General features: G+C 42.1%; 1 long non-coding RNA gene across 1 annotated transcript; it reads right to left on the reverse strand.

Annotated features, from left to right (window-relative positions):
- Window positions 1-23,022, reverse strand: LOC146079681 (uncharacterized). Its single transcript, XR_014474697.1, has 3 exons — window positions 22,888-23,022; window positions 22,610-22,728; window positions 1-98 (listed from the first exon to the last, which is right to left on the reverse strand). It is a non-coding gene; the product is annotated as an uncharacterized LOC146079681 (long non-coding RNA).
- Window positions 23,023-24,551: the final 1,529 nt, after the last annotated feature.

Here is a 24,551-nt window from a genome sequence, read left to right on the forward strand (position 1 = left end):
GTGCAATGCTATCTTGTCTTGTCTTATTTCCTTGCATTGCACTTACAGTTATCTGATAATTGATTTACTCCGTTTTCTGCATACTCTTGTGATGCCTGCTGTAAAGACACAAAAGATTAATCTTTCTGTGCCCTCCAGTACTGGCAGAATTCTGTAGGGACTGGCTGGGCTGTTCTGAAGGTACTCATTATTCGGCTTAAAGTTGGGGATATTTATATATAAATAATTATATAGGAGTTGTTTAGCAGGATGGCACTCAATAAGGTAGCTCTTCGGTGCCAGGAACTTAATACAATAATAGAGAGCACTTACCCCCTTCCTTTGCAGGCGAGGATGGAACCGGCACACGAGTTTTAGTGAAGAAAAAAAGTGAAGTTTATTGTACAAGCATAATTTTGCACAAACAGTCAGCTGTAACCTAACAGCCGTTTCAACCACTTCCTAGTGGTTTTCGTCAGAGGTGAAGAAGCATTACACTGAGCCGTTTAAATAGCATACAATTGCGCCAAATTCAGCACCAGAAAGAGGCCAGTCAGACCTCCTGTGATGTCAGCAAGCGTCACATACAGTGAGTGACAGCGGGGCTTGGTTGTTGGGGGCGCGGCTCATGGTGAGTCATCAGGGAACTCCCGATGCGTCAGCTAAGTGCTGGCATCGGGGTTACCCTGTGTAATACATGGGACTTCATAGCAGATGACCGCGGGGGTACAGCGCCGACGCTGCTGCAGTCTGGTGGGAGTGAGGACAAAAGTGAGGACAAAAGTGAAAGGGGATGCGGGAACGGAGGTCTGATTGTCAACTCAGACCGTCAATAAGCATACACATGCGGGGGAATACAAGTGAACACATACAGGGAAATACATGTAAATAGCGCTGGAAGCATATGTATCTGTCGCCTGTTACATAAATGGCATGCAATGAACGGAATCTTTACAGTCACAATCACATAGTTGTATAACACGTTAGGTCACCTATATCCTGTGGTTAAGGAATCTGTGCGGAGCCATGGCATATACAAGACATATTCACAAATAGTCGACACCAGCATGTGTCGACCTGGGTAGTGACATGTACTGGATAAAATGCAAAACAGTATGCTGGGTATAGCACTCCTTTACAAACTCAAACCAATACATTATCAGGACACTAATAAGCAACCAGTGCCTGTCCAGTCGACACAGAGCCGTGTCGATCCCGGACCATATATACAAAAAAAATTTAGTATTGGACTGTTCCTACACACGGCGGTGTAGGTCAACAGGTGGCAATAAACTTTAGTGTAACAGGATAACATATGAAGAGAAGATTAACTGAAATAAACAGGAATAAACGCACGGCGGCGTGAATATGAACCCTGGACACACAGCGGTGTTCAGGGGACCAGCAGGAGACTTAAACACCCCAAACACTCGGCGGTGTTTAGGGGACAGGCAGGTTAATGCGATAGCAGTATTTAGAGAAAAACACCCAATTTGAAGTCCTCATTTAAACCCACTGGGGCCAGACTTTTAAGCCTGAAAATCCAAGAAAGTTCCCTTTGTAAAAGGAGTCTTTCCCTGTCGCCTCCGTACTTGAGGGGTGGAATGTGGTCTAAAATCGTACATTTTAGATCTATCATCTTGTGTCTAAGTTCCAGAAAATGTCTTGCGACAGGCAGGTTCTTAAGGTCGCTCTGGGTCGTCATGGGGTTGATGCTCTTTTTGATTGAGGATCTGTGCTGGTTGAATCTCTCCTTGAAGGTGCATGTCGTCTTGCCCACGTAGACTTTGTGGCAAGGGCATTGTAAAGCATATATAATATATCTGCTGTTGCAGTCGAGGTGGTACTTGATATTGAAGCTCTCGCCATTGAGGGGGTTGACAAATCTGGGGCCAGTTAGAAGGTACTGGCAGTTCACACACCCCCCACATTTGAAGGTACCTTTTTTGCATGTAAGCCATGTTTGTCTTGATCCAATAGCAGGGTTGGGAGTGGTTTTAACCAATAGATCCCTCAGGTTTGGCCCTCTGCGGTACGCAAATCTTGGGGGTGCCGAGATTTCTTTTGAGAGCACAGGGTCGCTCGTGAGTAGGTGCCAGTGTTCATTCACTTTGTCTCTAATATGCTTAGAGGCCACTGTGTATGTGCTTACAAAGTTGAGTCTGTTTTCCCTCACTGTGTTCTCTGGCTTTTTACTTTGGAGGAGATCTTCTCTGTTAAGCTCCATCACTCTCTGGATTGCCTTTTCAACTTCATGTGGATCATAGCCCCTTTCAAGAAATTTCTCCTTCATTGTAGAGATAGCTGTTTTAGTGACTTCAGGGTCTGATGTTATCCTGATCACCCTAAGTAATTGGGAGTAGGGTAGCCCACGTTTAAGTGGCTCGGGATGGAAGCTGGTGGCTGCAAGTAAAGTATTTTTATCCGACTCTTTGGAAAAGATTTTAGTTGTTAGATGCCCATTTTCGATCATTACAGTAACATCCAAGTAATTGATGAGTCTTTCACTGAAGCTGATCGTGAATCTAATGGTGCCAGGTAAGGTATTGAGGTCATTGAAGAATTTCAGTAGTCTCTCCTCCCCTCCTGTCCAGATAAGAAAGAGATCGTCTATATAGCGAACGTATAAGGCGATGTCTGCGCTGTATACACTGTTCCCGTAGATGTTGGTCTCTTCAAATGATGCCATAGTCAGGTTGGCATACGCCGGTGCCATGTTAGAACCCATGGCAGTCCCCTGGCGTTGCAGAAAAAACCTGCCTTCGAAGAGAAAGTAATTCTTTTTGAGAATAGTCTCCATAAGGGACAATACAAATTCAACCGGTGGTCCTTCATAGGCCTCACTGGTAAGTAGGGCTTCACGGCATGCTGCTAGCCCAACTGAGTGTGGGATGTTAGTGTAGAGGCTTGTAACATCAAGTGTCACAAGCAGCGCTCCACTCAGGTCGTGTTGGTAGGCTTGTATCTTCCTTAAGAAGTCGCTAGTATCCGCTATAAAGCTTCTGGTTTTTTTGACCACAGGCTGGAGGTAAAAGTCCACTAGTTGCGATAGTGGCTGGCAGAGGGAACCACGGGCCGAAATTATTGGCCTTCCAGGTGGGGTCACCAATGACTTGTGTACTTTAGGGAGCGTATATAGGCATGGTGTCTTCGGGTGAGGTTGTGTGAGAAATCTGGCCGTTTCTTCACTGATGAAGTTGTTAGTTTTGCCTAGTTGGATGGTTTGATCGATAGCTTGTTTAAATCTCCAAGTGGGGTCTGAATCCAACTGCTCATAGCATGTTTTGTCGGATAGTTGTGCCATTGCTTCAGCAATATAGTAAGACCTGTCCAGCAGGACTATACCGCCACCCTTGTCTGCGGGTCTGATAATCAAGTCAACATCTTTGGAGAGGGTGTCAATGGCTAGCTTCTCCTCTCTCGTGATGTTGAAGTAGGAAATTTTCTGCTTCTCAATGAAAGGGTTGGTATCCCTCTTCAGGACCCTGTTGAAGGTGCTGATGGATGGATTAATCGAGGGTGGATCAAAGGTACTTTTGTTCCTCAGTGCAGGTGTGTAGGGTATTTTAGTGTCAACTCTTTCGGGGGCAGGATGTCTAATAAAGTGATCACGCAGGCGGAGTTGCCTCCCCAGGCGAAACATGTCAATTTGCCAGTTGAAAAGATTTTGAGATAGGGTAGGCACAAAGGATAATCCACGATTCAATAGTGTGGATTCGGCAGCAGTAAGAGTATGCTTTGAGAGATTGAACACAACAGTCCCATTTCTTATTTCTGTGGTTTTCTTCTTCCTCTTTCTCCCACCCCGGCGGGTGGGTAGTAGAGGTTTTTTGGCGGGCGTCGATTCCTGTCTCCCCGTGCAAGATAGTGCAATGATCGAAAATGGGCATCTAACAACTAAAATCTTTTCCAAAGAGTCGGATAAAAATACTTTACTTGCAGCCACCAGCTTCCATCCCGAGCCACTTAAACGTGGGCTACCCTACTCCCAATTACTTAGGGTGATCAGGATAACATCAGACCCTGAAGTCACTAAAACAGCTATCTCTACAATGAAGGAGAAATTTCTTGAAAGGGGCTATGATCCACATGAAGTTGAAAAGGCAATCCAGAGAGTGATGGAGCTTAACAGAGAAGATCTCCTCCAAAGTAAAAAGCCAGAGAACACAGTGAGGGAAAACAGACTCAACTTTGTAAGCACATACACAGTGGCCTCTAAGCATATTAGAGACAAAGTGAATGAACACTGGCACCTACTCACGAGCGACCCTGTGCTCTCAAAAGAAATCTCGGCACCCCCAAGATTTGCGTACCGCAGAGGGCCAAACCTGAGGGATCTATTGGTTAAAACCACTCCCAACCCTGCTATTGGATCAAGACAAACATGGCTTACATGCAAAAAAGGTACCTTCAAATGTGGGGGGTGTGTGAACTGCCAGTACCTTCTAACTGGCCCCAGATTTGTCAACCCCCTCAATGGCGAGAGCTTCAATATCAAGTACCACCTCGACTGCAACAGCAGATATATTATATATGCTTTACAATGCCCTTGCCACAAAGTCTACGTGGGCAAGACGACATGCACCTTCAAGGAGAGATTCAACCAGCACAGATCCTCAATCAAAAAGAGCATCAACCCCATGACGACCCAGAGCGACCTTAAGAACCTGCCTGTCGCAAGACATTTTCTGGAACTTAGACACAAGATGATAGATCTAAAATGTACGATTTTAGACCACATTCCACCCCTCAAGTACGGAGGCGACAGGGAAAGACTCCTTTTACAAAGGGAACTTTCTTGGATTTTCAGGCTTAAAAGTCTGGCCCCAGTGGGTTTAAATGAGGACTTCAAATTGGGTGTTTTTCTCTAAATACTGCTATCGCATTAACCTGCCTGTCCCCTAAACACCGCCGAGTGTTTGGGGTGTTTAAGTCTCCTGCTGGTCCCCTGAACACCGCTGTGTGTCCAGGGTTCATATTCACGCCGCCGTGCGTTTATTCCTGTTTATTTCAGTTAATCTTCTCTTCATATGTTATCCTGTTACACTAAAGTTTATTGCCACCTGTTGACCTACACCGCCGTGTGTAGGAACAGTCCAATACTAAATTTTTTTTGTATATATGGTCCGGGATCGACACGGCTCTGTGTCGACTGGACAGGCACTGGTTGCTTATTAGTGTCCTGATAATGTATTGGTTTGAGTTTGTAAAGGAGTGCTATACCCAGCATACTGTTTTGCATTTTATCCAGTACATGTCACTACCCAGGTCGACACATGCTGGTGTCGACTATTTGTGAATATGTCTTGTATATGCCATGGCTCCGCACAGATTCCTTAACCACAGGATATAGGTGACCTAACGTGTTATACAACTATGTGATTGTGACTGTAAAGATTCCGTTCATTGCATGCCATTTATGTAACAGGCGACAGATACATATGCTTCCAGCGCTATTTACATGTATTTCCCTGTATGTGTTCACTTGTATTCCCCCGCATGTGTATGCTTATTGACGGTCTGAGTTGACAATCAGACCTCCGTTCCCGCATCCCCTTTCACTTTTGTCCTCACTTTTGTCCTCACTCCCACCAGACTGCAGCAGCGTCGGCGCTGTACCCCCGCGGTCATCTGCTATGAAGTCCCATGTATTACACAGGGTAACCCCGATGCCAGCACTTAGCTGACGCATCGGGAGTTCCCTGATGACTCACCATGAGCCGCGCCCCCAACAACCAAGCCCCGCTGTCACTCACTGTATGTGACGCTTGCTGACATCACAGGAGGTCTGACTGGCCTCTTTCTGGTGCTGAATTTGGCGCAATTGTATGCTATTTAAACGGCTCAGTGTAATGCTTCTTCACCTCTGACGAAAACCACTAGGAAGTGGTTGAAACGGCTGTTAGGTTACAGCTGACTGTTTGTGCAAAATTATGCTTGTACAATAAACTTCACTTTTTTTCTTCACTAAAACTCGTGTGCCGGTTCCATCCTCGCCTGCAAAGGAAGGGGGTAAGTGCTCTCTAAATAATTATATATATATCTATTCTCCTGGGATATTGGCAACTGTAGCAAGAGGATAGAAGACACTATACATTTCTACTTATTCTTAAACTAGGTGATTCATCGCGCCCTTCGGGCGCTCTTCACACCGTCGTGAGGGGCTTCGCCCCATTTGAAGTGGAAATATATGTGAGTGTGAGATGTAGTGTAATTTGGTGAATAATGTTCTTGTAGTGAATTTGAGTGACAGCATAAATGTTTTGAAATGAAAGTGCATATAATTGCAAAGGTGGTGTCGTCTGTGATAGTGTTATGAATGAATATTTGTTGTTGTTGATGGAAAAGTTAACTAATGTAGATGTAGGAAATATGTATTGAAATAGAAATGTCTTAAAAGATAAATGTGTGAATAGGTTGAACATTGTGAAGCATTTATTGTAAACATTGTAAAAAGAGTGGAAAGTGCATATATATAAATAAGGTTAGTAAAGTCCCAACCTACTACGACATGTTACATTTGGAAAATGTCATGAAAAACCACATTTTTTGTAAATTGTCTATTGTTTAAAAGTAGTTGTCCTTGTTCTTCATTTGGGGTAATGTGGACTTTGACTTGATTTGGTTGTCTTGATCTTTATAAAGCTACGTAAAGTTGTCCATGAGAGAAGACTGAAGTTTGAAGATGAATTCCAACGTGATTGAATGTTTGTCCTTGGGATTTGTTAATAGTGATTGCATAAGCTGGTATGATTGGAAATTGGCGTCGTTTTAGGATAAATGGCAATGTGGTATCTGTTGGAGCTAAATCAATGCGAGGAATAAAGACAATGTCACCTTTGTTGCAATCGGATATAATTTTAGTAGTGATGAAGTGAGGTGCTAAGTTTTCAATAATTAATCGTGTCCCATTACACAATCCTTTTTTTGGGTTAAGGTTGCGAAGTAGCATGACAATAACTCGCTTTTTTAACAGTAAGATATGTGGAGGCATTCCCGAAGGAGTTTGCTCATGTAGAAATTCCAGGGGGAAGTTTAAAGTGTCGTTGGGGTCTTCACTTACAACGGAGTCGGCGCTGTAATAAATTTGTGGAATTCCAGGTATTAATCCAATAATGTTCCGATTCATTTCAAGTGTGTGGGCATTTGTTGGAGCAAGAATGACTCTTTTAGAAAGGTCTTCTACGGACATGTTTTGTACATTGTTAAAAATGGTATTAATGAGATTGTCTGTAGTTAGCATATGTTGTGGGATTTCAATGATATTTGTTTGTGATATTTCTGGTATTGCTGGTACAGTTCCCATTCCAACTTGTAAAAGCCATGTATTATGTTCTAGTTGTCCTTCACTGCGCATGTTTGTAGTGAGAGTTAGATGCCTGAAATGTTGCCATAGGTGACTGGCTTTTATGCAGCATTCAATAATATCAGTTTGTGTTCCTCTTGGCACAACAGGAAGTGTCTGTCTAAAATCTCCTCCTAATACAATAATTTTGTTTCCAAATGGTTTGGTGTTGTTCATAATTTCCTGTAGAAGTGTGTCAATGCATCGAAGACCATGTTTGGGGAGCATAGTTATTTCATCAATGAGAATGATAACTGCTTTCCGTAATAGTTCAGCTTCTGGGGACGTTAGTCTCATGCAAGAAACGGATGTATCAAGTAGTGGGACAGGTAGCTTAAATCCACTGTGCACAGTGCGTCCACCTTTGAGTAAAGTAGCTGCAATTCCTGTGGTAGCAAACGGCAATATGATGTTACCTTGACCTCGTATATATGCAATGAGCGTAGTGTATAGGAATGTTTTTCCGGAACCTCCTGGCCCATCAACATAAAAGCAGTGGTTGTGACTGTATTCATTATGTACAGCCATGACTATGGTGTTGAAAGCAGCTAACTGTTGATTGTTAAGCATTGCAATGTTGTGATTCGCTAAATTTTGTTCTTCAAGGACATTATATGTTTGTTCTTGTGGTGCATTTCCGGTGGGAATTGGCAAGCCAAGCAGTTCACATGACAATCCATGTTGTTGTAAAATGGAGTTAATATGGTGGAGTGCTTTACTTTGGGCTATGGGTTGTGTGCTATTGTGCTGATAGTCAAGAGTGAACTGAATAAGGTGATCTTCCCACAACCGAAGTGGTTCAGCAGGCTGACAAAAGCAACATATGTAGGCGAACATTTCTCGTAACTGTTTTGGCATAATGTATGTGGCTGCATCTGTTAAAGAGTTATGCCATTCGTTATCTGAGGCCAGAAGTCCATGTGCTAAAGCAGCAGCTTTGAAGGATTCACAAACAACACCATTGACAGTTTTCAATGCTTGGAAACTGATAGCCCCAGGAACATGTAGCAGTAACATGCGAAGGTAAAAGCGCTCTTCATTTTTTATACTAACGGTAAACATGCGTGCAACAATTTTGTCTCCACCGCGTTTTCTGGGTTGCCAATTGCCATGTGTGAAAATGTAGTAATGTGGAATTTCAGAGTACAGCCATTGTTGTGCATGGTTTGAATTTGCATTTAGGTTAAACCATGCTTCAAGTTTGGTTTGTGTAGTTTGTGCAGCAGAAAGTGCTTTTATTTCCTGACCTGGTTGAAATATGATTGTTTGCTGGTTGGGGAGATGTATTGGAAGTCTGATGACTGTGTGAGAGCGATCATGCATTAATGATTCTCGTAATCGCCAAATAGCTTCTGGTGGGCTTACATAGCGACAGTCAATAAAATTGGTAATTTCATTGTAGTGAAGTTCTGCTTCGCCATTTGGTGTAATGGCCACATTAGCACAATCAAAGCCTTTAAATATGTATTTGTATATGTACTTAATAGCTGTGAGTGATGTGCATATTTCCACATTGATGTGAGCATTGTACTTGAGTGATAAGTATGGATTGTACGGTACCACATTTTGGTTTGACATAAGGTTACCTCTAACTTGTACTTGTTCGCCAGGTCGACGTTGGTAAAGAGGATAGGCATTAATGTTTAAAGTGGTTTCAGTAATAAATGGCTTAGGAAAAAGCTTTGAACATTTTCCATCTTTCATGCAGGGTGCACGTGGATATTGTGTGCCGCATGGACCATGTAGCATACAACGTGTGATAATGTTGCGCAAGACAGGATTGTCTTTTGATGGAATTTCTGCTGACACTAACTGATTGATTTTGGAGACTGTGTTAATTTTGTCCTCTGGTCTTAGTGTAAGAAGTATGTGTGCATGTGGTAGTCCCCTTTTTTGGAATTCGATGGTATATACAAAAGCTTTGGCCTGTCCAAACACTGCATGCTTTGTTATATCCTTGATAAGAGAATGTAGCTTAATTTGAAAAACACGTGCTACCAAGTCTGGTCGATCTGAAGTTTGTTCGCCGGGTCGTAAGTTCTCTTTAATTTCCGTCCAAGTTGGATTAGCAGTGAAGGTAACAAAAACATCTGGAGCTCCCCACTTTGAAAAAATAGACATAGCGTCACAGCAACGCTCTCGCATGTGTCTTGGTGATCCTTCAAAGGTTGATGGTAAAATGACAGGCACACCAGGTTGCATGTCACAATTATCAGCCATGTTTGCAAGGTGATCTGCAAGTCCTTGATACTGTTCAGCTCGTAAACGTTTTTGATTAAGACGAATGTAGTTTAATCTATTTGCCTCCACTTGAAGGTATGAATCAACTAACCACTGTTGAGTTAATTTGCCAGCAGACATGATGGGACTGAATTGTTGACGAATGGCTGTTAAGGCGGCCTTGTACTGTAACATGGAAACATTTTTGTTTACTGGATTAAGTTTAGCTGTATTGTATGACTCACATTGCCAATTTGGTTGCCATCCTGGTTCTCCATAGGGGAAAAGAAGTGCATATGTCATTGGATCCATGTTTGGGCTTAAAATATTTAAATTGATAAAAGGTTGGTTTGGATTGTCTGGGTTTTTTGGATATATGCGGATATCTCGTTTGAATGGTGGCTCACCATCTTCATTGACAAAGATCATAGCGACTTCGTTGGAGGTGGGTGTGTTGTATCGTCTTGAATCAGATTGTCGATCACGTCTTAGCGCCATGCTTATTACTGGAATGGTTTCTCCGTTTTCTGCGGCAATTGTCATTTGTTGAGTTTCAACTTGACGCATTAGGTGATAACTTTGTGCAAGTCGATTGTGTTGTCTAAAAAAGCGATCAATTTGGTCCATGATATTGTGTCGACAATCCTGATTGGCTGTATGAAGGTCACGAACGTTGGCTGCTTGTGTGCTGCCCAGAACGTATAGTTGTGCAAACTTTGGAGTTTCATTATTAATTGGTTGTAGGTGTGAAGTACGATGATATGTTTGTCCTTGAACTTTAAAAACATATGGTCCGTTACCTGGCAAAGTGACAATGTTGGCTCCCATAGATGCAAAGGAAAGCGCACTATTGTACGACCGAATTTTGTCTTTGAAATGAAGATAATCCGGGCAAAGTGGATTGGATAGTAAGTTGGTTAAAAAATCTGGATAGTGTAACTCTTGTCCATGAATGTCTTGTGGCGTAGGTAATTTAACTTTTCCCTTTTGGCAACAGTGAGTAAATTTTCCATCGGATGGGCGCTCAGCTATAAAATTAAAAGAACCACAAAACTGGCAGATAATGTTAAATGGTCCGCAAGTATGTGGTGTCACTTGTTGTTCTTGAAACATTGGTAAATGTGTGGTTGTTGTAGTATTTAGTGTGTGAAGTTGACCGGTTTCTGTGTAAGTATGTAACTGTGTTGATGTACTTGGTAATGATGTATTAGAAAGGGATGTAAGTTGCTGAATATGTGTGGTTACATCTTGGTTCGGTTTGCAAGGTGGTAACTTTACAGTTGTAAGTAAATGTTGCGGACATAGGTCATTGTTAATTAGTGGAAGTTGCTCTTGTAGCATTGTCAGTTGAGGAACATTGTGTTGTTGAGATTGTAGTCAAAAATATTGAGAGGAAGAGAAAGACAGTTTTTTATGGATGCACTCCTGGTTTCACAAAATTATCATTCATCAAATGATTTTCTTTTTATATTTTTATATATAAAATTGTGGGGACCCCTATCGTCTTTATTGTTATGACCTGTGACATGGGGTAAGCCACAAAAAATGTGCGAAAATTAAAGAGGTTAAAATATCCCGACATACATATATACACAGTGATAAGGAAGAAAAATTTGTGTTGGACAGATTATTTTAAAAACGTGTAGGCAGGTTTCATAGGATGTTAATGTTCTATTAATAATTGGGTGGTATTCCCATATATACAATTTATGTACTTCCACTTTTATTAATTTTTCAATACACTGTTGTTGTTATCCTTGTTGTTACAAGGGGATATGACAGTTGGTTCTGGGGCTTTGTCTTGGTAGTGAATAAATTCACTTATTTTGCCAACCCATATACCCAACTGACACACCTATAGATTATTTTGCAAGAATACAGTTAGATATATTTGTCTCCAGATGTTTTTTTCCAGCTTTAATTTGCTGTACTGGTGAGTGTTTTGGCCTTTGGAATTAGCTCTATATTACACTTGAAGGTATATACTATCACAATTGTACTGTGAATTTCTATCACCTGTGGTTAACAATTCTGTGGAGCGATATCTTTATGTTTGAACAGGCTGTGTGCCTTGGCCATATGTTAGGCTCTATATCACATGGGCGTTGTATGCCCTGTTCAGGTCTCTTATTGTTATTGCCTATTTAGCTGTTTGTATCAGCATTTGGCAAATGACAACGTGTGTGTCGACTGTGTGGTCTGGCCCTGAATCTGGCTCTATATCACACTATTTTTATATGCCCGAAATTTTATCCTCCTCAGTTCTGTAAGCTGTGCCTTTTAAGCTGTGTTATAATCAGCATATGGCAAGATGGTGAGATTTTGTGATTATAGCCTTAATTTTGACTTTATTTCACAGTATATTGTTATATAGTGTTACACTGTATTTATCTCAGGTTTGTATTCAAGTGGCAAATTCTTATGGCACTTAATACTGTGTGTTAGATCTAACTGTATATATTGCGCGCTTCCCAGAGTGTGCATATAAATTCTCTAGTCGTTCAGTGGATACATTGTTATCTCCTGATTTGGCTTTTTGCCCAGGATTTTAGTATAACAATTTTGAATACACTTCAATATGTTCCTCCTAGTCGCTACTGACACCTGCTGGTGAATTTGATGTATTATATATCTCTTTCTAAACTGGCTTAGTTTTCAGTGCCAGTTTAAAAGCAACTATGTTGCAATTTTGGGTTATATGTACGGTTTTAATGATATTGATTTCAAGTACGTTATTCAGTTTTGCCTGATATAACCTTTAGTGCTACACCCCTTAGATCGTCACTTAGGTGTGCACTAATAGTAGATTGTTTGTACCATACACTTGCCTAGTTGAAATTACTATCTACCTTGAGTTGGTAGATTGCGTGAGCTATAATAGTTCACTATTGCCAGCAGTCAGTCAGAGCGATTAGCGCTATAGGTGAACAAACAGTGGGAAGTAGTATAATAACAAATAATACAATTCACATCCTATTACACCTGCCTAACACGGGTCTAGAACACGTGTTTCGCACTTAGGTGCTTCTTCAAGCTAGCTTGAAGAAGCACCTAAGTGCGAAACACGTGTTCTAGACCCGTGTTAGGCAGGTGTAATAGGATGTGAATTGTATTATTTGTTATTATACTACTTCCCACTGTTTGTTCACCTATAGCGCTAATCGCTCTGACTGACTGCTGGCAATAGTGAACTATTATAGCTCACGCAATCTACCAACTCAAGGTAGATAGTAATTTCAACTAGGCAAGTGTATGGTACAAACAATCTACTATTAGTGCACACCTAAGTGACGATCTAAGGGGTGTAGCACTAAAGGTTATATCAGGCAAAACTGAATAACGTACTTGAAATCAATATCATTAAAACCGTACATATAACCCAAAATTGCAACATAGTTGCTTTTAAACTGGCACTGAAAACTAAGCCAGTTTAGAAAGAGATATATAATACATCAAATTCACCAGCAGGTGTCAGTAGCGACTAGGAGGAACATATTGAAGTGTATTCAAAATTGTTATACTAAAATCCTGGGCAAAAAGCCAAATCAGGAGATAACAATGTATCCACTGAACGACTAGAGAATTTATATGCACACTCTGGGAAGCGCGCAATATATACAGTTAGATCTAACACACAGTATTAAGTGCCATAAGAATTTGCCACTTGAATACAAACCTGAGATAAATACAGTGTAACACTATATAACAATATACTGTGAAATAAAGTCAAAATTAAGGCTATAATCACAAAATCTCACCATCTTGCCATATGCTGATTATAACACAGCTTAAAAGGCACAGCTTACAGAACTGAGGAGGATAAAATTTCGGGCATATAAAAATAGTGTGATATAGAGCCAGATTCAGGGCCAGACCACACAGTCGACACACACGTTGTCATTTGCCAAATGCTGATACAAACAGCTAAATAGGCAATAACAATAAGAGACCTGAACAGGGCATACAACGCCCATGTGATATAGAGCCTAACATATGGCCAAGGCACACAGCCTGTTCAAACATAAAGATATCGCTCCACAGAATTGTTAACCACAGGTGATAGAAATTCACAGTACAATTGTGATAGTATATACCTTCAAGTGTAATATAGAGCTAATTCCAAAGGCCAAAACACTCACCAGTACAGCAAATTAAAGCTGGAAAAAAACATCTGGAGACAAATATATCTAACTGTATTCTTGCAAAATAATCTATAGGTGTGTCAGTTGGGTATATGGGTTGGCAAAATAAGTGAATTTATTCACTACCAAGACAAAGCCCCAGAACCAACTGTCATATCCCCTTGTAACAACAAGGATAACAACAACAGTGTATTGAAAAATTAATAAAAGTGGAAGTACATAAATTGTATATATGGGAATACCACCCAATTATTAATAGAACATTAACATCCTATGAAACCTGCCTACACGTTTTTAAAATAATCTGTCCAACACAAATTTTTCTTCCTTATCACTGTGTATATATGTATGTCGGGATATTTTAACCTCTTTAATTTTCGCACATTTTTTGTGGCTTACCCCATGTCACAGGTCATAACAATAAAGACGATAGGGGTCCCCACAATTTTAGATATAAAAATATAAAAAGAAAATCATTTGATGAATGATAATTTTGTGAAACCAGGAGTGCATCCATAAAAAACTGTCTTTCTCTTCCTATCAATATTTTTGACTACTGACTTACAGTTGGTCAGGATAGCACCCCCGCTACATGACAAGGTAAATGGTATAGCGGTAAATACCCGATAACATAGGGTAATATATACTACTGAGTGCAGATTCCAGAACCCCACCTGTTGTTGTTGAGATTGTGCAAGCACGTCCGTTTGAAGTACAGTTGTTCCTTCCATGTGGTGTTGGACGATGGGTATTTTGGCTTGTGCATTAACGATGTGAGTCATTTGACTGTGCTGAATAGTATTTTGTGTGCGTTTTAGTTTGCTGGAAAGAGCTTTAGCAGCTCGTAGTTTGTTTAGAGACTCTTGGCTTTGCCTAGATAACCATCTTTGGTAGCGTTGGGCACTTTTAGTTTTGTTTGTCGTTGTTGGTGATGCGAGTTGTGGATTATTTGGTGTTAAATCTTGTGTGGTTTTTGAAACTGGGAGATGTTGTGTTCCAAGTAAATTTTGTTGACATTGTACAGTAATAATATCCGGCAGTTGCTGTTGTAGTGATGGTTGTTGAGTAAGTGTATGTGGCTGACATTGTGGATGCACAGTTTGTTGAATGTAGGTGTTTTCTTGTGTTTGGGGTTGGACTATGGGTTGGTGCACTTGTGCAGTGAACATTTCAGGCATTTGACTTTGTTGTAATTGTTGTTGTTGTTTGCGTTTTTTTGTCATGAAAAGAGCATTAGCATCTCGCATTTTGTTTCGCAACTCTTGACTTAGCTTAGATACCCATTGTGCTTTGCGTTGTGCATTTGTTGATTTGGTAGTAGTTGTTGATGTATTAACATTGCATGTAATTGGTTGAATTGTTTCTGTTAAATGTGTGTTTGTTTCATAAACTGGTAGCTGGTCGGTTGGAAGTAACTGTTGTTGACATTGTAGACTGATAATGTGAGGCAGTTGATGTTGTAGCTTAGTTTGTTGGGAAAGTGTATGTGGCTGACACTTTGGATGAAAGGTTTGTGGAATGGTAGTTGTTTGCTGTGTTTGTGGTGGGAGTATGGCTTGGTGTCCTTGTGTATTGACGATTTTATGCGCTTCACTTTGATGTAATTTTTCTTGAGTGCGTATGCGTTTCATCGAAAGAGCATTTTCTGTTCGAATTTTGTTGCGTGACTCTTGACTTTGTTTAGCTAACCATCTTGCTTGGCGTGTTGCATTTTGTGTTGTGGTAGTATTAATTGTAGATGTATTTACATAGCATGTAAGTTGTTGAAGATTTGATGGAACATCCTGGTTAGTTATTGAAAGTGGTTGATTTGGTGTTGGAAGTAAAGATTGGTGACATTGTGAATTGATAATTAGAGGTAGTTGATGTTGTAGTGTTGTTTGTTCAGTAGGTGTCTGACAGAGAGGATGATTATTTGGGTCAATGGAGCCTGTGTCCTCTGTTTGGCATTGAACTCTGCGTTGCTGCACTTCTGCATTGCTGATTGTAGCTTCTTGAGTTGTATTCAAAGTTTGTTGTGTGCGTTTTCTTCTCATTGAAAGAGCTTTAGCAGCTTTAATTTTGTTAAGCGACTCTTGGCTTTGCTTAGCTAACCATCTTGCTTGGCGTTGTGCATGTTGTTGTTTTTGTTGTAATAGTGGTTTTTTTTTGGAGTCCATAGCGATGTTGTTTTCCTTGAAAAGTCATTGTGTTATTTGCAATAGTAGACAGTGATAACAGAAACTGGGTAACAACAGACAGACTTGGAGGTAGGAGGGCCCTGCTGCAAGCTTACAATCTATAGGGCTAATACTAATGAGTATTGGGAGGGCACTTGTGTATGTGTGCTAGTGCACAGCTCTTTCTATGGTTCTTTGTGGAGTTTGAAAGTAAGGGGTTAGTGATGTGTTCATAGTTTCCCGTATACAGCTTCTGTATTGGCTTGGAGTTTGACCAGCACAGTCACTGAGAGCTGGTGTGTGATAGTGTTGCAGCATTATTAGAGAAAGGAGTTGCTGCTTGATATGTTAGCAGGTGTATAGCAGCATTAGGGCGTCTGTCAGGCACTAATATCGATGGTTTACTACGGTTTATGGTGCACATAGTGTAGGATGCTAAATGCATGGAGAGAGGAGCTAGCGTTATAGCTAGCCACATGAGCACAGTAAGGTATGTGATGGCTGGTGGGAGGGATGTGAATGTGTGTTTGTGGGTGGTCATTGTATTGTTAGGTGTGTGCGTAGTTGTGAGTATTGGAGACATAGATGGGTGAGTGTGTGTGTGTGTACTTATGAGTTTGTTAGGCATGGATGGGTGTGTGTGGTTGTGTGTACGTGTGAGTATTGGAGGCAGGTATGGGTGAGTGTGTGTGTGTACATGTGAGTATTATATGCATGGATGGGTGTGTGTGAGTGTGTTTACTTGTTAGTACTGGAGGCATGGATGTGTGAGTGTGTGTTTACTTGTGAGTATGGTAGGCATGGATAGTGTGTAAGTGTGAGTATTGGAGGCATGTATGGTTGAGTGTGTGTGTGAGTGCACTTGTGAGAATTGTAGGCATGGATGGGTGTGTGTATGTGTGAGTATTGGAGGCATAGATGGTTGAGTTTGTGTTTAGTTGTGAGTATGGTAGGCATGGATGGGTGTGTGTGTGTAGTAGTGTGTATTGAAAGCATGGTGTGTGTAATATAGGCATGGACGTGTGTGTGTACTTGTGAGTATAGAGGCATGGATATGTGTGTGTAGTTGTGAGAATAGTAGGCATAGATATGTGTGTGTGTGTATTTGTGAGTATTGGAGACATGGATGGGTGTGTGTGTGTGTTGTGGTGAATATTGGAGTCATGGATGTGTGTGTGTGTGGTTGTGAGTATAGGAGGCATGGATAGGTGTGTGTGTGTTTATTTGTGAGTATGGTAGTCATGGATGGGTGTGAGTGTGAGTAGTAGTGAGTATTGAAAGCATGGATGTGTGTGTGTGTGTGTGTGTAATATCGGCCTGGACGTGTGTGTGTGTACTTAAGAGTATTGGAGGCATGAATAAGTGTGTGTGTGTGTAGTTGTGAGATTTGGAGGGATGGATATGTGTGTTTGTGTATTTGTGAGTATTGGAGGCATGGATGGGTGTGTGTGTGTAGTTGTGAGTATTGCAGGGCAGGTTGTGTGTTTGTGTAGTTGTGAGTATGGTAGGCAAGGATGTTTTTTTTTGTTTTTGGAGTATTGCAGGCATTGAGGTGTGTGTGTGTGTGTTATTGTGAGTATAGTAGGGAAGGATGTGTGTTTGTGTGGGTGTGTGTGGGCGCATGTTTGTGAGTATAGGAGGCATGTAAGGATGTGTGTGTGTGTGTGTGTGTGTGTGTGTGTGTGTAGTAGTGTGATTTTGGGGCATGGATGTGTGTGTGAGTGTGTAGTTGTGAGTATTGTTGGCAAAGGTTGGGTGTGTGTGTGGTTGTGATTATTGGATGGCTGGGTGTTTGTGTGTGGTGTAGTTGTGAGTATTGGAGTCATAGATGTGTGTGTGGTTTACAATGACGTTGCTGCAACAGTGTGCAAACATAGTGAAGTGTAGTGTGTTATAGTGTGAGTATTGAAGGGACATTAAAGGAAAATTTTAAAATATAAGACATATGTTGAAGTGTGGAAAGTATGTGTGCTGAATGTAGCTATTGATGTGTGTGTGTGTGTGTGTTTATAGTGTAATTTTGGAGGTATGGTTGGGTGTGTGTTTTAGTGTGTGTAGTTGTGAGTATTGGACACATGGATGTGTGTGTGTGTGTGTGTGTGTGTAATTGTGAGTATTGTAGCCATGTTGGGGTGTGCGTTTGTGTGTAGTAGTATTGAGTATTACAGGCATGGATGTGTGTGTGTGTGTGTGTGTGTGTGTAGTTGTGAGTATTGGAGGCATGGATGTGTGAGTGAGAAGTTGTGAATATTGGAGGGATGGTTGCTTGTGTGGGTGGATGTAGATGTGAGTATTGGAAGGATGGATGTGAGTGAGATTAATTGTGGCTATTGTAGCTATGCATGTATAGGTGTGTGTGTGTAGTTGTGAGTATTGTCGGCATGGCTGGGTGTGTGCAGTTGTGAGTGTTGGATGAATGGATGTGTGTGTAGTTGTGAGTATTGCAGTTATGGATGGGTGTGTGTGTGTGTGGGTATAGTTGTGAGTATAGCAGGCATGGATGTGTGAGTGCGTAGCTGTGAGTATTGGAGGCATGGATGGGTGTGTGTGTGTATAGGAGGCATGGATGGGTGTGTGTTTAGTTGTGATTTATGGAGGGATAGATGTGTGAGTATTGTAGGCATGCATAGGTGGGTGTGTGTAGTTGTGAGTATTAGGGGCATGGATGGGTGGGTGTGTGTGTAGTTGTAAGTATTAGTGGCATGGATGGGTGTGTGTGTGTATTGTGTATTTTTGGAGGCATGGATGGTTGTGTGTTTATGTGTGTGTAGTGGTGAGTATTGCACACATGGATAGATGTGTGTGTAATTGTGAGTATTGTAGCTATGCAGAGGTGGGTGGGTGTAGTTGTTAGTATTGGAGGCATGAATGGGTGTGTGTGTGTGTGTAGAGAGTATTGGAGGCATGGATGTGAGTGTATTTGTGAGTATTGGAGGCATGGATGGGTGTGTGAGTAGTTGTGAATATAGGAGGGATGTATGTGTGTGTGGGTGTATGTAGATGTGAGTATTTGCGGCATGGATGGGTGTGTGTGTGTGTGTGTGTGTGTGTGTGTGTGTGAAATTGTGAGTACTGTAGGCATGCATAGGTGTGTGTGTGTAGATGTGAGTGTGGTTGGCATGTGTGTGTGTAATTGTGTGGATTGTAGGCATGTATAGGTGGGTGTGTGTATTTTGCATGGCTGTGTGTGTGTGTGTGTGTGTGTGTGTGTATTTGTGAGTATTGTAGGCATGGATGAGTGTGCATTTGAGTGTGTAGTTGTGAGTATGGGAGGCATGGATGGTTGTGTGTAGTTGTGAGTATAGGAGGTATGGATGGGTGTGTGTGTATTTGCGAGTATTGGATAGATGTGTGTGTGTGTGTGTGTGTGTGTGTGTAGTATTGAGTATTGTAAGCATGGATGGATGTGTGTTTAGTTCTGAGTATAGGAGGTATGGATGTGTGTGTGTGTGTGTAGTGAGTATTGGAGGCATGGATGGGTGTGTGAGTAGTTGTGAGTATTGGAGGCATGGATGGTTGTGTGTGAGTGTGTGTGTGTGTAATTGTGAGTATTGTAGGCATGCATTGGTGGGTGTGTGTAGTTGTGAGTGTGTTAGGCATGGCTGTGTGTGTGTGTGTGTGTGTAGTAGTGAGTATTGTATCCCTGAATGGCATTTTTTAGTATTGAGTATTACAGGGCTGGACGGGTGTTTGTATGTGTGTAGTTGTGAGTATTGGAGGGCTGGATGGGTGTGAGTGTGTGTGTGTGTGTGTGTGTTTGGGAGTAATGGAGGCATAGATGGGAGTGTGAGTAGTGGATGCATGGATGGGTGTATGTAGTTGTGAGGAATCGAGGCATGGCTGGGTGTGTGTGTGTGTGTGTCGTGGTAGTTGTGAGTATTGCAGGTCTGGATATGTGTGTGTGTGTGTGTGTGTGTGTGTAGTTGTGAGTATTTTAGGCACGGATGGTTGAGTGTGTAGTTGTGAGTATAGGAGGGATGGAAGGGTGTGTTTGTGGTTGTGAGTATTTGAGGGATGGATGTGTGTGTGTGTGCGGTTGTGAGTATTGTAGGCATGGATGGGTGTGTGTGGTTGTTAGTATTGGAGGGATGGAAGTGTTTGTGGGTGGGTGTAGTTGTGAGTATTTGAAGCATGGATGTGTGTGTGTGTGTGTGTGTAGTTGTGACTATTGGAGTCATGGATGTGTGTGTGTGTCGTTGTGAGTATAGGAGGCATAGATGGGTGTGTGTAGTTGTGATTATTGGAGAGATGTATGGATGTGTGTGTGTGTGTGTGTGTGTGTGTTAGTATTAGTTAGTATTGTAGGCATGGATGTGTGTGTATTTGTGAGTATTGTAGTCATGGATGGGTGTGTGTGTAGTTGTGAGTATTGGAGGGATGTGTGTGTGTTTGTTTTTAGTTGTGATTATTGTAGGGATGTGTGTGTGTAGTAGAGAGTATTGTAGGCATGGATATGTGTGTGTGTGTGTGTGTGTGTGTGTGTGTGTAGTAGAGAGTATTGTAGGCATGGATGGATGTGTGAGTGTGTGTAGTTGTGAGTATTGGATGGATGTGTGTGTAGTATTTTTGAGTATTGTAGGCACGGATGTGTGAGTGTGTGTAGTTGTGCGTATTGGATGGATGTGTGTGTAGTATTTTTGAGTATAGGAGGCATGGATGGGTGTGTGTGTGTGGTTGTGAGTATTTGAGTGATGGATGTGTGTGTGTGTGTGTAAGTGTAGTATTGAGTATTGTAGGCATGGATGTGTGTGTGTGAGTGTGTGTAGATGTGAGTATTGTAGGCATGGAAGTGTGTGTGTAGTGGTGAGTATTGTAGTCATGGATGGGTGTGTGTGTAGTTGTGAGTATTGGAGGGATGTGTGTGTGTTTGTGTGTAGTTGTGATTATTGGATGGATGTGTGTGTAGTAGAGAGTATTGTAGGCATGGATGTGTGTGTGTGTGTGTGTAGGAGAGAGTATTGTAGGCATGGATGGATGTGTGAGTGTGTGTAGTTGTGAGTATTGGATGGGTGTTTGTGTGTGTGGGTATTATTGTTGAGTATTTGCGGCACGTATGGGTGAGTGTGTAGTTGTGAGTATAGGAGGCATGGATGGGTGTGTGTGGTTGTGAGTATTAGAGGGATAGATGTGTGTGTGTGTGTGTGTGTGTGTGTGTGTGTGAGTGTAGTTGTGAGTATTGTAGGCATGGTTGTTTGTGTGTGGTTGGTAGTATTTGAGGAACGGATGGGTTTGTGTGTGTGTGTAGATGTGAGTATTGGAAGCATGGATGTGTGTGTGTGTATTTGTTAGTTTTGTAGGCATGGATGGGTGTGTGTCATTGTGAGTAATGTAGGGATGGATGTGTGTGTGTGTGTGTGTAAAAAGCATGTTGTTGTGTTAGTGGTTAAAGTAACTAAAGATTACTGTGTAATACAGATTTTTGAAGGCACCTTGAAGCAAATGTCAAATGTTAAGACATACTGTATATAGAAGTGTTTAAATAGATTAGTGAGTATTGGAGGTATGGATGGGTGTGTTTGTGTGTGTGTGAGTGTATATTTTGTAATTGTTGAGGCATGTCGGGATGGGTGTGTGTGTGTGTGTGTGTAGTGTTTGTTTTAGGATGCATGGATGGGGGTGTGTATGTGTATGATCAAGTGTTGTAGACATGCAGGGGTGTGTGTAGTTGTGAGTGTGGTCGGCCTGGCTGGGTGTGTGTGTGGTGTTTGCATGTTGTGTGTGTGTGTTTGTTGTTGTGAGTATTGTTGGCATAGATGTGTGTGTGTGGTTTTAAATCATGTTGGTGCGTTAGTGGTGTTGAAAGAGGTGTGAAAATATAGTGTGATCTGCAATGTTTAAGGGAGGAATGTTGTATAAGAAGAGCCGTTTGTAGTGTAGTGGTATGGGGTAGTTTTGAAAATTGGAGTTATGGATGGGTGAGTAGGTGTGAGTATTGGAGGCATGGAAGTTTGTGTATTTGTGTGTGTATACGTGTGTATAGTTGAGTATTGTAGTTATGGATGGGTGTGTTTGTACTTGTTAGTATTGCAGGCACAGATGTGAGTGTGTGGTTGATGATGTAGGTGGTGTGTCAGTGGGCAGACCTTGTAAAGTGTGAGTTTGTAAGGGTTATGTAAGCAAATGTCAATATTGAAACTTATAACTGGAAGTGTGTTAAAGTATAGGAGTTGTGAAATGTTAATGTGAGTATAGTTTGGTTAGAAGAGATGTTGTTAGTGCAGTTGTATGGGGTGTTTGTGATTATGGTAGGCATGGATGGGTGTATGTGTGTGGACTTGAGAGTATTGTAGGCATTGATGTGTGTGTGTGAAGGCATAGATGTGAGTGTGTATTTGACAATGAAGTTGGTGTATTAGTGGGTAAATGTAGTAAAGTGTGCTGTGTTACACTGTGTGATTTGAGGGGACCTTGAATGGGAAAGTAGTTGTGAGTATTGGCGGCATGGCTGGGTGGGTGTGTGTGTGTACTTGGTAGTATTGTAGACATAGATGGGTATATGTGTGTGTGTAGTTGTGAGTATTGGATGCGGGGATGGGTGTGTGGTTGTGTGTACTTGGATGTTTGTGTGTGTGTATTTTTGAGTATTAGAGGCATGGAGGTGTGTGTGTGTGTGTGTTTTGTTTTGAGTATTGGAGGTATGGATGGGTGTGTTGTGAGTATGGTGTGTTGTGTGCCAGGAAGCAACTCATGCCATGAAATGGAAGTTAGTTGTGTTAGTAGATTAGTTGTTAGTGTAGTGGTATGGGTTGTTAGTTAGTACTTACAGATGGCTGCGGTACAGTTGTGTATTACGGCAGGCGTCAGGTGAATTTGGCAGGAGGCGGCAGCAGGTCGTACAGGGTTTGGTTTATTTGCAGCAGGTTGGTGACGTAGTTAAAGAAACCTAAAATCAAAAATAATTATTAGAACATACAAATGGATGAGTGTGTTGTGAGTATGGTTTGCTGTTTGGCACGCAGCAGGAATTGGGCTAAAATGGAAGCTAGGTGTGTTTGTAGATGACGTAGTGGTGTAGTGGTATGTGGTGTTAGGTAGTACTTACAGATGGGTGGGGTAGAGTTGTGTTCTGTGGGCGGCGTCAGGTGAAATGTGCAGTAGGCGGCAGGAGGTCGTATAGGGTGGCGTAGGTGGTAGAGGGTGGTGGTTTTAGGCAGCAGGTTGTGGAGTTTGTTGAGGGGACCTTAAAGCAAAATATAATATTAGAAGACACGAATCGAAGTGTTCAAAAGTAGTAAATGCTGCAGCTAATGGCGTGAGATTCATTAATGGTTGTGTGTGTGTATGTAGGCGTGAGTTTTGGAGGCATGGAGTGGTGTATGTAAGTGTAAGTGTAGCAAGCATATGTGTGTGTGTAGCTGTGATTATTGGAGGTGCATGAGTGTCCAGATATCGGTTAGTGTACTGTGGTAGACCGTGATGGTTGAAAGTGGCTGATGTGTGGTACAGTTGTAAACCCTGCATGGCCGTACCAGATAAGGGAGGTGTGTGATGATTGGTGTGTTGGAAGTGGTGTACTGGGGTGCTGGTTGGCTGGGGTGAGCTGGGTTTTGATTGTGTATTAGTATCGGGTGTTGGCTAGTACTTACAGATGGGTGAAGAAAAGATGTGGTGTGTCACTGGGAGTCTGGGAAAGTTGAGTTGTACGGCATCAGGGCCTGGCGAGTGTTGCTTGTTGGGATCAGATTCTGGTGGGTGTTGTTTAACATCAGATGGTGGTGGTTGTTGTTTGGCTGCTGCAGGTTTTAGAGAATGGAAATAAACGTGGGAAGGGGGTTGTGGGGGTGGGGGGTGTGGATGGGGTTATTTGGCAGAGGTGTACAGTGGGCTTCCAGATGGGTGTGGTTGAGATGTGGTGTGGCAATGGTGGGCTGGTAAAGTTGAGTTGTGTGGCATTAGGTCCTGGAGGGTGTTGTTTGTTGACATCAGATCCTGGGGTGTGTTGTTTGGCTGCTGCAGGTTTGAGCGAATGTAAAGAAAAGTGTGAAGGTGGTTGGTGGGGGGAGGGGTGGGGTGTAATTGAGCTGAAGTGGACATTGGACTTCCCTGCCCTTGTCCCCGTGCCCCGCGCTGCCACTGTCAGCCTCTATGATGGTGTTAGAAGACCTGAATTGAAGTGTTCAAAGGGAATAAAGGCTGCAGCTACTGCCGTGAGATGCATTGATGGGTGTGTGTGAGTAGGTGTGAGTTTTTGAGGCATGGATGTGTGTGTGTGTAGGTGTGTTTATTGGAGGCATATGTTGGTGCATGAGTGGGCAGACATAGGTGACTGTAGTGTGTTAGACCGTGATGTGTGAAAGGGCATGAAGTGTGGTAAAGTAATAAAAGTGGTGTACTGGGGTGCTGGGTGCCTGGGCTGAACTGGAAGGGAGCTGTGTTTGTAGTTGGTGTATTGGTATGTTGTGGTGGGTAGTACTTACAGATGGGTGTGGTAGAGATGTGTTGTGGCCCAGGTTGTCCTTGAACTTGGAGTTGTGTGGGCTCCGGTCTTGTAGGGTGTTTGTTGTCATAAGATGCAGGTGGGTCTTGTTCGTTTGCTGCAGGTTTGAGAGAAAGAAAAAAAAATAATTGTGAAAGTGCTTGTGGGTGTTGTTGGTTTTGGGGGGGTGGTGGTGTTGTGGTTATTTTGTAGAGGTGCACAGTGGACTTGTAGATGGGTGTGGTAGCGATGTGGTGTGGTCCAGGTGGTATTTGAAAGTTGAGTTGTGT

The sequence above is a fragment of the Crinia signifera genome, chromosome 5 (genome assembly GCF_055691185.1).
Source record: "Crinia signifera chromosome 5, ASM5569118v1, whole genome shotgun sequence".
Lineage (NCBI taxonomy): Eukaryota > Metazoa > Chordata > Amphibia > Anura > Myobatrachidae > Crinia > Crinia signifera.